Source organism: Ornithorhynchus anatinus, chromosome 16, assembly GCF_004115215.2.
Source record: "Ornithorhynchus anatinus isolate Pmale09 chromosome 16, mOrnAna1.pri.v4, whole genome shotgun sequence".
Taxonomy (NCBI): domain Eukaryota; kingdom Metazoa; phylum Chordata; class Mammalia; order Monotremata; family Ornithorhynchidae; genus Ornithorhynchus; species Ornithorhynchus anatinus.
The window spans coordinates 18910659-18925555 of record NC_041743.1 but is presented as its reverse complement, the minus strand read 5'-3'; the positions used below and the strand labels follow the sequence as shown (position 1 = coordinate 18925555).

General features: G+C 43.5%; 1 long non-coding RNA gene across 1 annotated transcript; it reads right to left on the bottom strand.

Moving 5' to 3' along the window:
• Positions 1 to 3253: 3253 nt before the first annotated feature.
• Positions 3254 to 13871, bottom strand: LOC120638883. The gene is made up of 3 exons (XR_005660909.1): positions 13838 to 13871; positions 5465 to 5578; positions 3254 to 3349 (listed from the first exon to the last, which is right to left on the bottom strand). It is a non-coding gene; the product is annotated as an uncharacterized LOC120638883 (long non-coding RNA).
• Between the last annotated feature and the right edge of the window lie 1026 nt (positions 13872 to 14897).

Below are 14897 nucleotides of genomic sequence, written 5' to 3'. Positions count from 1 at the left end.
AGAAAAGAGGAAAGTGTGAACCAATTTGGACCTTTCCCGTCTGAAACATGGTCCCCAAGCAGGCCCCAACACTGGTGTTTCTATGGTGGATGAAAGCACAATCTCTGGATTTGAGATACACTGCTAAAGGGGAAAGAGGGATCAATATTAGGTCACAGGAATTAGGGGCAGCTAATGCAGTCCGGTAAACATCCTCAAGACCCCCTAAGATTCCTCCTCAGGACTAAAATACTCCCACTTACGAGGGTGTGGAGGAGGTGGGACAGGCCATTGTTGATCCATGGGGAATCTGTCTCTACCCCTGAATATCGGAAAGTTTCCAAACGGGGGTTTAGGCATGAAAGGAATCCCTGAAAGAGGAACAGCAGTGAGGCCATGGAGTGAGGTGATATTTTCTGCAGAGTAGGAATGTGCTCATGGTGCACATAGTGCTTAGTGTGTTCTATGTTCATTGGGTTCTGTGAGTATAGAGTCTCATACGTACGTGTTCTTGCTGTGGGAGTATTATCTTGGCCTGAAAGAAAAGAGGAAAGTGTGAACCAGTTGAAAGATCCTGCTTTTTTTTCAGTGGAACACTGCTTGCAAACAGAATCACATTTCCAGATTCTGCAGGCTTATGTCAGGCATTTGTTTTCGGGGCCCCGGCTGTGGCCTTCCCAACATTTTAAAGACTGAGAAGGCCTCACACTGCCGCTGTCTGAGTCCTTCCAGGGATTGGAGCTGGAGTTGATGGGAATCTTGGTGGCCGGAGGGGTGGGAAAGCACCTCTCCTTGCTGCTGGGCCCCAGAGATTAGTTGTACAGGGAGCAGTGGAAGCTTTTTTTATGGTATTTGTGTCAAACACTGTACTAAATGCTAGATACAAGCTAATCATGTTGGACACAGTCCCTGTCCTACTTGGGACTCACAATCTTCATCCCCATTTTACAAATGAGGCAACTGAGGCACGGAGAAGTTAAGCGACTTGCCCAGGGTCACACAGCAGAAAAGTGGTGGATCCAGGAGTGGAACCCAGGTCATCTGACTCCCAGGCCTATCCTCTATCCACTAGGCCATGCTACTTCTCACTTACAGTGCTTAACTCTGTTTGCATTCAGAATTAGCCACTGCCAGAAACTGTTTCCTTTGCAAGAAGAGGAGACAGCACCTCTCATAATTCATCCCACCCAGATGTGCCCGGCTTAGTCCTTGACCCAGTGCTGGCTCAATAAATATCACTATCGATTGACTAGGGTTTGCTTGACTCATCCAAGAAGGGTCATTTAGCAAGAAATCTGAAATCTCCATTTCATAAACAGATTTAGTAAAACCCCATAACATGAAATAGTTTATAACTCTTCCCGCTACATGGTTTAATGAACTGAGTTTCTTTGAAAAGTGGGTCTACCTTCACGGAGCTAACATATTTTTGGATTAGACTTCTTGTGGGAGGATAAGATTTGCCTCCATTTGTTAGGACAAACCTCATTAATTAGAATCGATAATCCCAGGTGAGCAGAGCTAGTCCCCTGCAGATAGGAACAAGGTTTTTGAGCTCATCAAAACTAGGGCTACATTCTGGCTCCTGAGCATCAACTGACACCACCTGGGCCCTGGTTCTGCTAGGGTTTTCTAATTAACACACATTCTAAGGTTTGGACTTTTCCAGCCTGAAACATGGTCCCCAAGCAGGCCCCAACACTGGTGTATCTATGGTGGATGAAAGCATAATCTCTGGATTTGAGATACACTTCTAAAGGGGAAAGAGGGATCAATATTAGGTCACAGGAATTAGGGGCAGCTAGTGCAGTCTGGCAAACATCCTCAAGATCCCCTAAGATTCCTCCTCAGGACTAAAATACTCCCACTTACGAGGGTGTGGAAGAGGTGGGACAGGCCATTGCTGATCCATGCGGAATCTGTCTCTACCCCCGAATATCGGAAAGTTTCCAAACGGGGGTTTAGGCAGGAAAGGAATCCCTGAAAGAGAAACAGCAGTGAGGCCATGGAGTGAGGTGATATTTTCTGCAGAGTAGAAATGTGCTCAGTGCCTGGAAAGGTGGAAAGATATAATTTGCTTAGATTGTCAGACTAGAACTGCTTCAAATAGGAGATACTGAAATGATACATTAGGGTCGATCTCAGATTTGAAAAAGCAAAAGTAATATTTTCCGGCTCCAATTTAATTAGCATGGATGCTTACACAAGTTACCTTAGTACTAATGTACAGCTTTTCCTTTATATTTGCTTTTTCTACATATCCTGCCATATTCTTACTTTAAAGAACTATAATATTATTCTTTACCCTACTTAAACTCTTTGTAAATCATTTTTGTGTGTCTCAGAGTCGAAGCTCCTGGAGGATAAGGATCATGCCATCTTCTTTAGTTTTACTCTTCCAATAATTTAGTGGAAAGTTTGGCATATAGTCTGCACTTGGCAAATAGGATTAATCGATAGATCAATTAATTGGCAACTAGCTCCGAACCTCGTGTGAATAATCACGGCAGGAAGCTGTGATCAACAGAGAGGAGAGTTGCCTTGCCTGCAGCCAGGAGCTGTGGTTTGTCCTTGGACTTGGAGCCAAGTAGTTACTGACTGAATATCATGAAGGGAAAATCCTATTTTCCATTAAATGGCTATATCATCTCTCTTTGGTTTTAACCAAAAACAAAGCAGACAGATGCTTTTCTGGCATGCTGCTTTAATAGTAGTAATAGTATTTATTAAATGCTCACTGTGAGTAAAATACTTTAATAAGTACTGGGAAGGAATATATGGGTGAGAATTAAACATGATCCCTGCCCCTCAAGGGGTTCTTATTCTAAGATTAGGGAGTAAGGGGGCTGGTGATGGACTCACAAGGGAAAAAGATAAATCAATAAAAATAAAATCAACATGAAAGATGAGGACTGAGATAAGTACAAAATAAAATAAAAGCTGTAGAGTCTTGTACCTAGAAGACATTTGGATTCTGAGACAAGGATGATGTGGAAGAATACGGATTAATTCAATCAATCTATCGATGACATTTATTGGGCTCAGTGTACAGAGCACTGCACGAAAAGATTGGGACAGTCAAATGGAGTTAGTAGAAATGATCCTAAATTATGAGATATTTCATCACTTCCATAACCCAGGTTCCTTGATGATGGTGTTGGTTAAGCACTTATTATCTGCCAAGACTGTTCTATGCACTGATGACACAGATTAACATGGCCTTCTCAGGAGGGACTCCAAATACAAAAATAATACCTCTTACCAGGGTGTGGAAAAGGTGGGACAGGCCATGGCTGCTCCATGGGGATTCTGTCTCTACCCCCAAATATCGGAAGGTTTCCAAATGAGATTTTGGGCATGGAAGGAATCTCTGCAAGAGAAACAGCAATGAGGGCATGGAGTGAGGTCATACTTTTTTTAAAGAGTAGAAATACACTTAGTGTGTGGACAGGTAGGAAGACATGATTTGCTTAACCTCTCATTCTAGAACTGCTTCAAATAGAAAATACTCCATTATACCCTTAAATCAATCTCAGATTTAAAAAAGGAAAAACAATATTTTCTGGCTGCAATTTAATTAGCATTTAGATTTACATGAGTAATCTTTGCATTGATAGAGAAGCAGCGTGGCTCAGGGGAAAGAGCCCGGGCTTGGGAGTCAGAGGTCATGGGTTCGAATCCCGGCCCTGCCACTTGTCAGCTGTGTGACTGTGGGCAAGTCACTTAACTTCTCTGTGCCTCAGTTACCTCATCTGTGAAATGGGGATTAAGACTGTGAGCCTCACGTGGGACAACCTGATTACCTTGTATCTACCCCAGCGCTTAGAACAGTGCTCTGCACGTAGTAAATGTTTAAGAAATACCAACATTATTATTATTATTGATGAGTATCTTTTCATATGAATTTGCACACATTTTTCTATTTATTGTGACATACTCTTGCCATCAACCTTTATAATTTTTTTCACTGCTTTCATTATCTGTACATAAATTCCTTTTATGTTTCACTCATTAGACAGTACACTCTCGGATGGTAAGGATCTTCCTGACTTTTTTTGTACTCTCCAATAATGCACTATAAAACTTGGTAAATAGTCTGCTCTCACTAAGTATGATTGATCGATTGACTGTTTGGAAAATTGCTGTGGCCTCAGTATGATTAGCCTTAGTACGAAGCAGCGATCAAGAAAATGAAGGAGAGTTTCCCAATTTGCCATCAATAGCTCCAGAGACCCTTGGACCAGCTGAGACATTCCATTAGACCTGGAGCCAAACAGTTGCCATGGGAGATCCTTGCCATTCCTTCATGTTCTGCCTGGATGCCATTAGGGGAAAATCATTTTTTCTGTCAGACAGAGAAGTTATCTTTGGTTTTATCCAAAAAAAATGACATTTGAAGGAGAAAGATTCTTGAGTCATGTTTCCATGTTCACTGTTTTTTTTCCTCCCCAGTCTCAATGGGCTCCATTTTTTCTATTTCCAGAGGCCCGGTCTGGGTGTCTGCTTTTTGCAGGGGGTGAAATAACCTCTCCTTTCCATTCCTGGTCTCCCATCACAGTCACCGTTGGAACTGAACTCTCCCTAAAACTGTGCTCATATCATCTTTGTCTCAGTACATGCATATTAAATATCATGAGCCAAATAACTCCAAGAAGAATGAACATCTGAGACATCAGGAATTTCCTCTATTTCATGAGCTACTGTAGTAAACCTCCCTGACATGTAACATTTCTTAGCTCATCCTCTGACATGGTGTTACACACTGGAGGTTTCTCTGATCACTGGCTGCTCCTTCATGGAACAAATATATCTTTAGAATATACATATCTTATATAAATGTATGAGGATATATATATATATATTCTTTGTGGGAGGAAAATTTTGCTTCAAACAGTTTTAACAAACATAACTAGAAGCGGTAAGTCAGAAGGAGTAGAGATTGTCTTGTGCCGGTAGGATCGAGATTTTGAAGCTCATCTCTGCTGGTGCCACGTCCCAGCCAAATGTGATAGCTGGCTGCCATTTTGACTCTTGGCTCCCTGCTCCCAGTGGACAGATTTTCTGTGTTTTGGACTTTTCCAAACCTGAATGGTGTTCCTAACCAATCTCCAACCCTGGCATGGTTTTGGTAGACTACCAGGTGTTCCCTGGCATTGAGAAACACTCCTGGTGGGAGAAGGATCAATATCGCATTAAAGGAAATAGGAGCAACTGGTACAGTGGAGTGGGGATTCTGAAGATACAACAGGCAGACACAAGGATGCATTTTCAGGCCTAAACGTCCCGAGTTCACCGACCCAGGTTTCCCCTCCACTGTACCTATTGCCCAGATTCCCTGCAATGCAGGGAAAATCCAAACCCAGACAACACAGACAAAGCCAGGATACAATTATTACATGTGTAATAGACTCTAAACCCCCTCAGCTTTAAGTGGATAAGATTTAAGTGGTCAATGGGGGCCATCAAGATGTGAGTTGTTTCCAACCTGATAGTGGGCCTGGCTCATGTGGAAGAGGCCATGGTTGCTTCATGGGGAATTGAGCTCTATTCCAAAACATAGGAGGATTTCCAGGTGGGGCTTCTGGTTTGGAAGGAAGTCCTGCAAGAGGAACAACAGTGAGGCCATATTCAGAGGTTAATTTTTCCATAACATCTAGTCAGGTTGTAGGCAACGGGAAAGAGAATGTCCTCATCATCATTTGGGTGAGAGGCACTCCAAAGAGCAGATACTGCTTATGTATACCAGTGACCTGTCCATCCATTCTCAATCTCAGAGTTGAAAATGGGAGATACAGTTTCACACTGCAATTTCTTTAACATTTGTATGCATGCCAGACTTCTTAGCATGCAGATGAAATCTCTTCATATTCATTTGCACTTTGTTTTGTATTCATTCTACCATACTTCACTCTATCTACCTTTGCAGCGTTGCTTTTTCTCTCATTCCCACTGCTGGCAAATACTTTTTCCTTTCTTTCTTTCCCATTAGACTGCAAGTTACTTAAGGACAGACATCATAAGTTCTACCTTTTGAATATTCAGCAATAAAGCTCATCCTTTCCTCCAGCTGGGCTATGCAGAATTACAGTCAGTCTTTGGGGATAACTATGTATTTTCAACACTCAATCACAGATCTTATAAAAAGTTGGCAAGGGAATTGCAGAGAAGGAATGAAAAAAACCCTACTTTTCCCTGGAAGCAAAGGAGCAGCGACAGTAAGAAGCTATTCTGTTTTCTCTTGTGTCAGGAGTGGAGGAAAACTCTTTTCTCTAGCTGTGGAATTAAGGTGTGTCCCTTCAAGTCTAAGAAACAGTCTCTATATGTTAAGATGTCACTATCACTTAATTTAGCTGTTGGGAAGGTAGGCCACAGACAGACCTGGGTGTTGGTGATCTATTTGGAGTTTTGGGTTTGAATTTTAAGGAATGTTAGCTTACTGTAATTTTGAAGAAAAGGTATCGAGTCTAGAAATCTTTGACCAGATAGTCCATGTTTACAAGGATGAACTAAATACATGACCAAACCCTATGTTGCTAAGCACATGAAAGATGCAGTGGGATTGGATTAGAATGTCAAAGGGTCTGGACCTGAAGCATTCCCGTGTTAGCCATGGGAAAAACAGGATGGAAAGTAGGGAAGGATTTTGACCAAATCTGGAGGCCAAAGGCAGAGGTTGCAGTGAGATTCGGAGAGAGGTATTTCTTCCTATTTAAAATGGTATTTGTTAAGTGCTTATTATGTGTTAAACACCATTCAGCACTTGGGTAGCTACAAGTCAATCAAGTTGGACACAGTCCCTGTCCCACCTGGGCTCCAAAGGGGGGATTTCTGTTCAAGTATGCCCTAAAAGGGATAGCTGTGTCTGTGCTGGCCCTGACCAATGGCTTAGCAGGGCTTTTCAAGGTGACAGCCCAATCCTCCGGAAATGCTCCCCATAGTGAGTGACATGACAGTGAGGGAGAGTGGGATTTAAGGGGATTGCCTATAACATTTGTCTCTACATACATAGACTACAAATGTGATAGCTGATTGGGGGAAAAGGGACATTTTCCCCAGAAATCTCCACAGAAAGAGAAGCAGAAGAAAAATTTGAACAGTTCTGCAATATCAGAAACTTTGAGAGCAGGTGGGGGAATGGGAGAGAATCTTATGGTCCCAGAGACAAGTGGGATTGAAAGAGAATTCTAGACATATAATTCTGGACAACGCTCTTCCACAGCCCACAGCCTCCCTGTAGAAGAGCATCCCTCAAAAGACTATGGAGGTCAAAATTTTCTAGAGACTCCTTGACTTGGACCTGCAGGATAATTTTAGAGAGCTGCCCTTTCTGTGGGTATTTGTTAAACTATGATAATCAAATGGTGTCCAGGACAAAGCGATTGAACCCTGAATGGAACTATGGTGATCAGCTTACTACAGTTAGTCTGAGGTCACGAACTGGAACATGCCGTGGTCTCTTTAGACAGTTAGTTCTCCTGAAACCTCTCCTCCATTGTCCTCTCCTTCACTAATCATTACAACTTGTATTTATTCCCCCTGTGGGAGTGTCATCTGGTTTATATGCCTAGGATTATTTGGGGATTTATTATGTGTAAAGGAGTTTACTTTGCTCAGTTTTACTTATATTTCATTCTGCTCTACCATCGTATTGGGTTATTGTGACTCTCCTTTTTAAAATTTTATCTATAGTATTCACTGGGTTTATTATGTTTGGGATTATTTTGAGTTTTGTTCTTGGTGCCTGGGTTTATAGTTGTTCTTCTTAATTTGCATTATATTTTGCTGTTTCCTTGTTTGACCACCGTTTGATTCTCCTTTTGGTTTAGTTTGCTCTGTATTCCTTTATAAATCAATTTTTTTTTTAGACTGTAAACTCCTTGCGGGCAAGGAACATGTCTAATAACTTTGTTGTATTGTACTCTCCCAACTTGTTGTAGTGCTCAATACCATTAATTGATTATTAACTGTGTGGTTTTACTTGGGTAGAGTGAAATAACATTTACTTTTTTCTTTTTATGGTATTTGTTAAATGCTTACTATGAACCAGGCTCTGTTCTAAGCACAGGGGTAGATACAAAGTAATCAGATTGGGCAGTCTCTGTCCCACATGGGACAGTCTTAATCCCATTAATCCCCATCACGGTCTTAATCCCCATTTTACAGATGAGGTAACTGAAGGACAGAGAAGTTAAATGACTTGTCTGAGGTCAGGCAGCAGAAAAGCATTGGAACCAGGATCAGAACCCAGGTCCTTCCGACTCCCAGGCCCGTGCTCTATCCACTAGGCCACAATGTTTCTTTAGCCCCTTCTCTTCAACTCCCACACCGAAGTCTAGATCATTCAATTGGCCGTAGAGTGCTTGCTCCCAAACAGAAACACTTTTACAATCTTACAAGTATTGTTACATTAGGCCAGACGTGATGAGACTGGAAAGCAGGTGTTGGGTCCCCTGAGAAACAGTGTTTTCTCAGACTCTTAAGGTGGAAGGGCTCCCACTGATTGACCCCAAGATATAATAATTTCCAGACACTCTCCCAGGAACAGAGCCATGGCTGATGCCAGAGCGGAAGTGCCCCTGGGCTGGCTCAATGCCACAGGGTCATGGGTGGTACATCATCGTCACTAGGCAAATGGATATATGTAGGTGTCATCTTTGGATAATGGCCATAAAGATGACCATTCATCTTCTTACAGGTCAAGATCTAGCAAGAGGGCTAAATCCTCCCTTTCCACCTCCCATTTCTCCTCTGTGGTCATTTGAAGTATTCTGGGAGGGGTCTGAGTCCTCGCCCAATGGAATTAAAGCTCCTCCACTATGAGGATGGACTGAGTTAGTGAAACTCTGGGCTTTGAACGGTGCTGGGTGTTCTCCCCAAAACCCAGCCAGAAGGATCACTGTGTGAATTCTCTTGACCCAGGCTATTCTCGGAGTAAAAGAGGAAAGCAGGTTAATTTGGTTATTAACTTAATTTGTAAATCACTTAACCCTAAACCCCGTTTCTCCCCTTTATCCCCAAGCAAAGCTCTCAGCCACATACCCTGTATCTACCCCAGCACTTAGAACAGTGCTCTGCACATAGTAAGCGCTTAACAAATACCAACATTATTATTATTATGACCTAGTACTTTAGAAGCACTGTGGCACAGTGGAGTGAGCATGGGCCTAGGAGTCAGACGACCTAGGTTTTAATCCCAGCTCCACCACATACTTGCTGTGTGACCTTGAGCAAGTCACTTCACTTCTCTTAGCCTCAGTTCCCTCATCTGCAAAATGGGTATTCTCCATCCTATTTAGACTGTGAGCCCTGTGTGGGACCTGATATCTTCATTCATTTGATCATATTTATTGAGCACTTACTGTGTGGAGAGCACTGTACTAAGCACTTGAAAAGTACAATACAGCAAATAAAGATAGACAATCCCTGCCCACAGAGGGGGCAGGGGGAGACAGACTCAATACAAGTAAACAGGAATCAATATAAATAAAAAGAATTATAGATATATATATATGTGTGTGTGTGTGTGTGTGTGTGTGTGCACGCTGTGGGGAGGAGAGAAGGGGGAAGAACAAAGGGACTGAGTCAGGGTGATGCAGAACTGTGGGGAAGGGTGGGGGGAAGAACAAAGAGAGTGATTCAGGATGATGCGGAAGGGAGTGGGAACTGAGGAAAAGTGGGGCTTAGGCTGGGAAGGCCTCTTGGAAGGAGGTGTGCCTTCAGTAGGGCTTGGAAGGGGGGGAAGAGTGATTGTCTGGTGAATTTGATGAGGGAGGGTGTTCCAGGCCAAAGGAAGGACGTGGATCAAGGGTTGGCAGCGAGAGAGGCGCGATCAAGGCACAGGGAGAAGATTAGCACCAGAGGATTGGAGTAGGTGGGTTGGGATGTAGATAGAGAGAGGGAGGTGAGGTAGGACCGGGCAAAGTGATGGAGAGCTTTAAAGCCAATAATGAGGAGGTTTTGTTTGATACAAAGGTATCACTGGAGATTTTTGAGGAGGGGGGTGACATGCCCTGAACTTTTCCGTAAAAAGATAATCCAGGCAGTGGAGTGAAGTAAAGTGGGGAGAGGCAGGAGTTTAGGAGGTCAGAAAGGAGGCTGATGCAGTATACTAGGTGGGGTAGGATGAGTGATAGTACTAACATGGTAGTGGTTAGGATGGAGAGGAAACGGCAGATCTTGGCAATGTTGTGAAGGTGAGACCCACAGGACTTGGTGACAGATTGGATATGTGGGTTGAATGAGAGAGTGGAGTCAAGGATGACAGCAAGGTTACGGGCTTGTGAAACAGGAAGGATGGTTGTGCCGTCTACAGTGATGGGAAAGTTTGGGAGAGAACAGGGTTTGGGAGGGAAGATAAGGAGTTCTGTTTTGGACATGTTGAGTTAGAGGTAGCAGGAGGACATCTAAGTAGAGAAGTCCTGAAGGCAGGAGAAGATGCGAACTTGGAGACATGGAGAGAGAACCGGGAAGGAGATATAGATTTGGGTGTCATCTGCATAGAGATGATACCATGGGAGCGAATGAGTTCTCCAAGGGAGTGAGTGTAGATGGAGAATAGAAGGGGATCGAGAACTGAACCTTGAGGGACACCTACGGTTAAGGAATGGGAGGGGGAGGCGATGCCCGCAAAGGAGATTGAGAATGAATGGCCAGAGAGATAAGAGGAGAACTAGGAGAGGACAGAATCAGTGAAGCCAAGGTTGGATAACATATCCAAGAGAAGGGGATGGTCCACAGTATTAAAGGCAGCTGAGAGGTCTAGGAGGATGAGGATGGAATATCTTCTACCTACCCCAGTGCTTAGTACAGTACCTGGCACCTAGTAAGCACTAGTAAACAAATATTATTATTGCTATACATTTTACTTTTGTCAGACAGATCCTCAGCTTGGGCCTGCCAGTCTTAAACCTCAACCACCATAAAATTGATCTGGCAAACTTTGGCTTTAGTACTCTCTGTTAAAATCTTTTCTTCTTGTGTTAATGATTGAATTCCAAGGGAACTATACAGAACTCTCATCTCATCCCCTTAACTCCTGAGCATAAGGAAGGTTTTCCTTGAACTCCAATTGGCCAGCCACCAAGACTCACCTGTACAGATGACTCCGGCATCCTCCCAGTGGTTACAATTGTGGATGCTCCATCCACTGTGGGAACAGCTTGCCAGAGAAAGTTCATTGCCTGTGCAGTTCACATTGTCCAGGAGAATACGTCCAGAACCCTCCCCGAAATGGGCCCTGACTGGTGCAGATGTAGCTTCTCCACAGCCAAGTTGCCTGCAGACCACCTGGGCATCTCTCATATCCCAGGAATCACCGCATACTGTGCCCCAGTTCCCCTGAAAATACAGCTCCACACGCCCCATACAGCGGGTGCTCCCATTCACCAGTCTCAGTGGCACTGCTTGGGAGGAAAAGTGAAATTTCTTTAAGTGTGCACAGTGCTCCAACGGGAAGAGGCCAAGTCACTCTAGGAGGCAAGTCACCTTATTGATTCCATCAGTGACTTTCTCCCAGCCATTGTCTGAACTTTCATCTGCCCTAGCTGGCCACTGCTGATAAGTGGCAGAGCCAGGATTAGGCAGGGATTGTCTCTATTTGATGCTGAATTGTACTTCCTAAGCTTTTAGTACAGTGCTCTGCCCGCAGTAAGTGCTCAATAAATATTATTGAATGAGCGAATTAGAACCACGACCTCTGACTCCCAAGCCCATGCTCTTTCCAGTAAACCATGCTGCTTCTCCGCAGTATCCACCCCAGGGCCTAGTACCGTGCCTGACACATAGTAAGCACTTAACAAATGCCATAATAATAAAAATAATAATAATAAAATCATGACACGATTCTAAGGCTGGGGAGCGGGCCTGCTGAGCAGAGTGTCCAGGAGCCCAGAAGCATGGTCCCCCTGCCCTGAGGTGGGGAGGGGAGAGGGTGAGGGTCCATTCCTCTGGTCCGGGACCATCAGCGCTACAGATTTGCTCTCCATCCCTCTAGACTGTTATTTATATTGATAACTATTCACTTGATTTGAAATCTGTCTCTCCCTCTAGACTCTAAGCCTGTGGTGGGCAGGGATTGTTTCTCTTTATTGCTGTTTTGTACTTTCCAAGTGCTTAGTAAATTGCTCTGCACACAGTAAGCACTCAATAAATAGGATTAAGTGAATGAATACTGTTTGAAGAAGGACCAGCCAGTGTCTGCTCATCCTAAAAGCTAACCTGTTGAATGGAGCCCCTCTTCTGGGCTACACAGCACAGCAGGCCTTGAATTAAATTATAAGAGCAAACTTGGATAAACTTGTGGCCCTTGAGAGTCTAGAGGGAGGAAACATCAACATTGAAATAGTGAATCTCATAATGTAATTCAGTTGTCGGATTTGGTGGGTGGTGCATGACAAATACTGTTATAGTGGATCTGGAATTCAGTCTATCAGGAATCTGGGAAAGATTGAGAGACCAGCAATTTTAGACTTTCCTGACAAACAAAGTAAAAAGCAGCATGGATAGAGCATGGGCCTGGAAGTAGGGAAGACTTGGCTTCTAATCCCAGATCTGCCAGGTCTTCAAAGCCTTAATAAAGGCACATCTTCTCCAAGAGGCCTAACCTGACCAACACCTCCTTTCCTCTTCTCCCTTTCTTTTCTGCTGACTTGATTCCTTTATTCGTCCCCCCTCCCAGACCCACAGCACTTATGTGCTTATATATTCATTATTTATTTACTTATATGAATGACTGTCTCCCCCTCTAGACGAGAAGCAGTGTGGCTCAGTGGAAAGAGCCTGGGCTTTGGAGTCAGAGGTCATGGGTTCGAATTCCGGCTCTGCCACTTGTCAGCTGTGTGACTCAACTTCTCTGTGCCTCAGTTACCTCATCTGTAAAATGGGGATGAAGACTGTCAGCCCCACGTGGGACAACCTGATTCCCTTGTGTCTACCCCAGCGCTTAGAACAGTGCTCTGCACATAGTAAGCGCTTAACAAATACCAACATTATTATTATTTTTGGGTGCTTACTATGGGTAAACTCACTGAGGGCAGGGAATGGGTCTGTTTATTGTTACATTGTACTCTCCCAAGTGCTTAGTACAGCACTCTGCACACAATAAGTGCTCAATTAATACGATTGAATAAAGTGAATGAATGAAGAGCAATCAAGCAATCATATTTATTGAGTGTTTCCTGTGTGCAGAGCAGTGTTCTAAGCGGTTCTTGCCTTAGCCGTCAAGTCGTTTCCGACCTATAGCGACACCGGACACACCCGTGTCCCGTCTCCCAGAACGCCCCACTCTCTATCAGCAATCATTCTGGTAGTGGATCCAGAGTTTTCTTGGTAAAAATACAGAAGTGGTTTACCAATGCCGCCTTCCGTGCAGTAAAGTTATTATAAACTCATTGTGGCTAGGGAATATGTCTGTTATATTGTTATATTGTACTCTCTGAAGTGCTTAGTACAGTGTTCTGCACACAGTTAGTGCTCAATATATATGAATGATTGATTGCCTGTCTGCTGTGTAACTTTGGGCAAGTCACTCAACTTCTCTGTGCCTCAATTACCTCATCTTTCAAGTGGGGATTAAGACTGTGAGCCCCATTTGGGACATGGACTGTATCCAACCTGAACACCTTGTATCTACCCCAATGCTTAGTACAGTGCCTGTCACATGGTAAGTGCTTAACAAATGCCATAAAAAATTATAGTAAGGCAATTACAATGTGGTTGGCAAAAGGTTGACTTTTGCCTTCCTGGATAGAATTGGGAGAAATGTCCTCGTCTATTAGGAATCACATGTTCAGTATCTACACTAATACAGCATTTCAGGCTGAGGGAATGGCTGAATTCACAGATGAAATCAGAAACTCACCTCTTGTCTCTGTTGCCACAGCATCTTGTCCTGAAAGAATAAAAGTGTGGAGTTCTTTGGAAGTTGTGGTTTTTTGGGACATGTGCCACTTGATTTCTTGTAAAGACAGTTGTGTTTCCAGGCTCCCTAAGATTGCTGCCATATTTTTCCCAGTACCTAAAGGGATAGGTTTTCCATTCCAAAGACCCTAGTTAGGTCCTCTGCTCAATGCAGACGATGAAGGGTCTCTCCTCCCCATCCCTGTTCCCCAACTGTAGTCAGCGTTGGAGCTGGCCACTACCAGAAACTGTGTTTTCATCCACAGATGGATGAAGTGACACTTCACACTCCTCCCGCCTGCCCTCTGTATCCTCCTTCCCACCTCCCACCTCCAGTTGACCCAGTACAGATGTTCCTAGCACGGTCCTTGCCTCAGTGCGTGTTCAGTAAAGATCACTGACTGGTGTTTGCCAGATTCCCAAAAGAAGGATCAGTGCCTGAGAAATCAGTAATTAACTCTTTTATGAGCAATTGTAAGAAAAATAGACAAGAGAGAGGTAAACATGGTCCCTGCATCTGTTAAGGTTTTGGAGATCATCATAGCTAATTCCACAACTGAGCTAAAATGCACTGGCTAGCCCCACATGGTTCCTTGGTCATAGCAAGTCCTGTCTCTCCCCACTCCAGTTCTTCATTCAGTCTGTTCCCCTGTCATTCTTCTCAAAAATCAATTTGACTCACTATTCCCTATTCCTCAGAAACCTTCAGTGGTTGCTCGCCCACCTCCGAATCAAATGGAAATTCCTTACCGCAGGATTTAAAGCACTCGATCGGCTTGCCCCAACATATTTTTACCTTGCTGATTTCTTACAACCATTGATAAACTGATTGATTGACTGTACTGATATGAGGATTAAGAGAAAAGTAAATAACTATGAAGTGTTTCCATATTAATACACTTAATCCTGATTGAAGAAATAAAAAGCAATTTCATCAGTGGTATTTATTGTAAGCTTAAAGTAGAGAGGGAATGTGTTTACCAACCTTGTTATATTTTTATATTGTACTCTCCCAAGCTTTT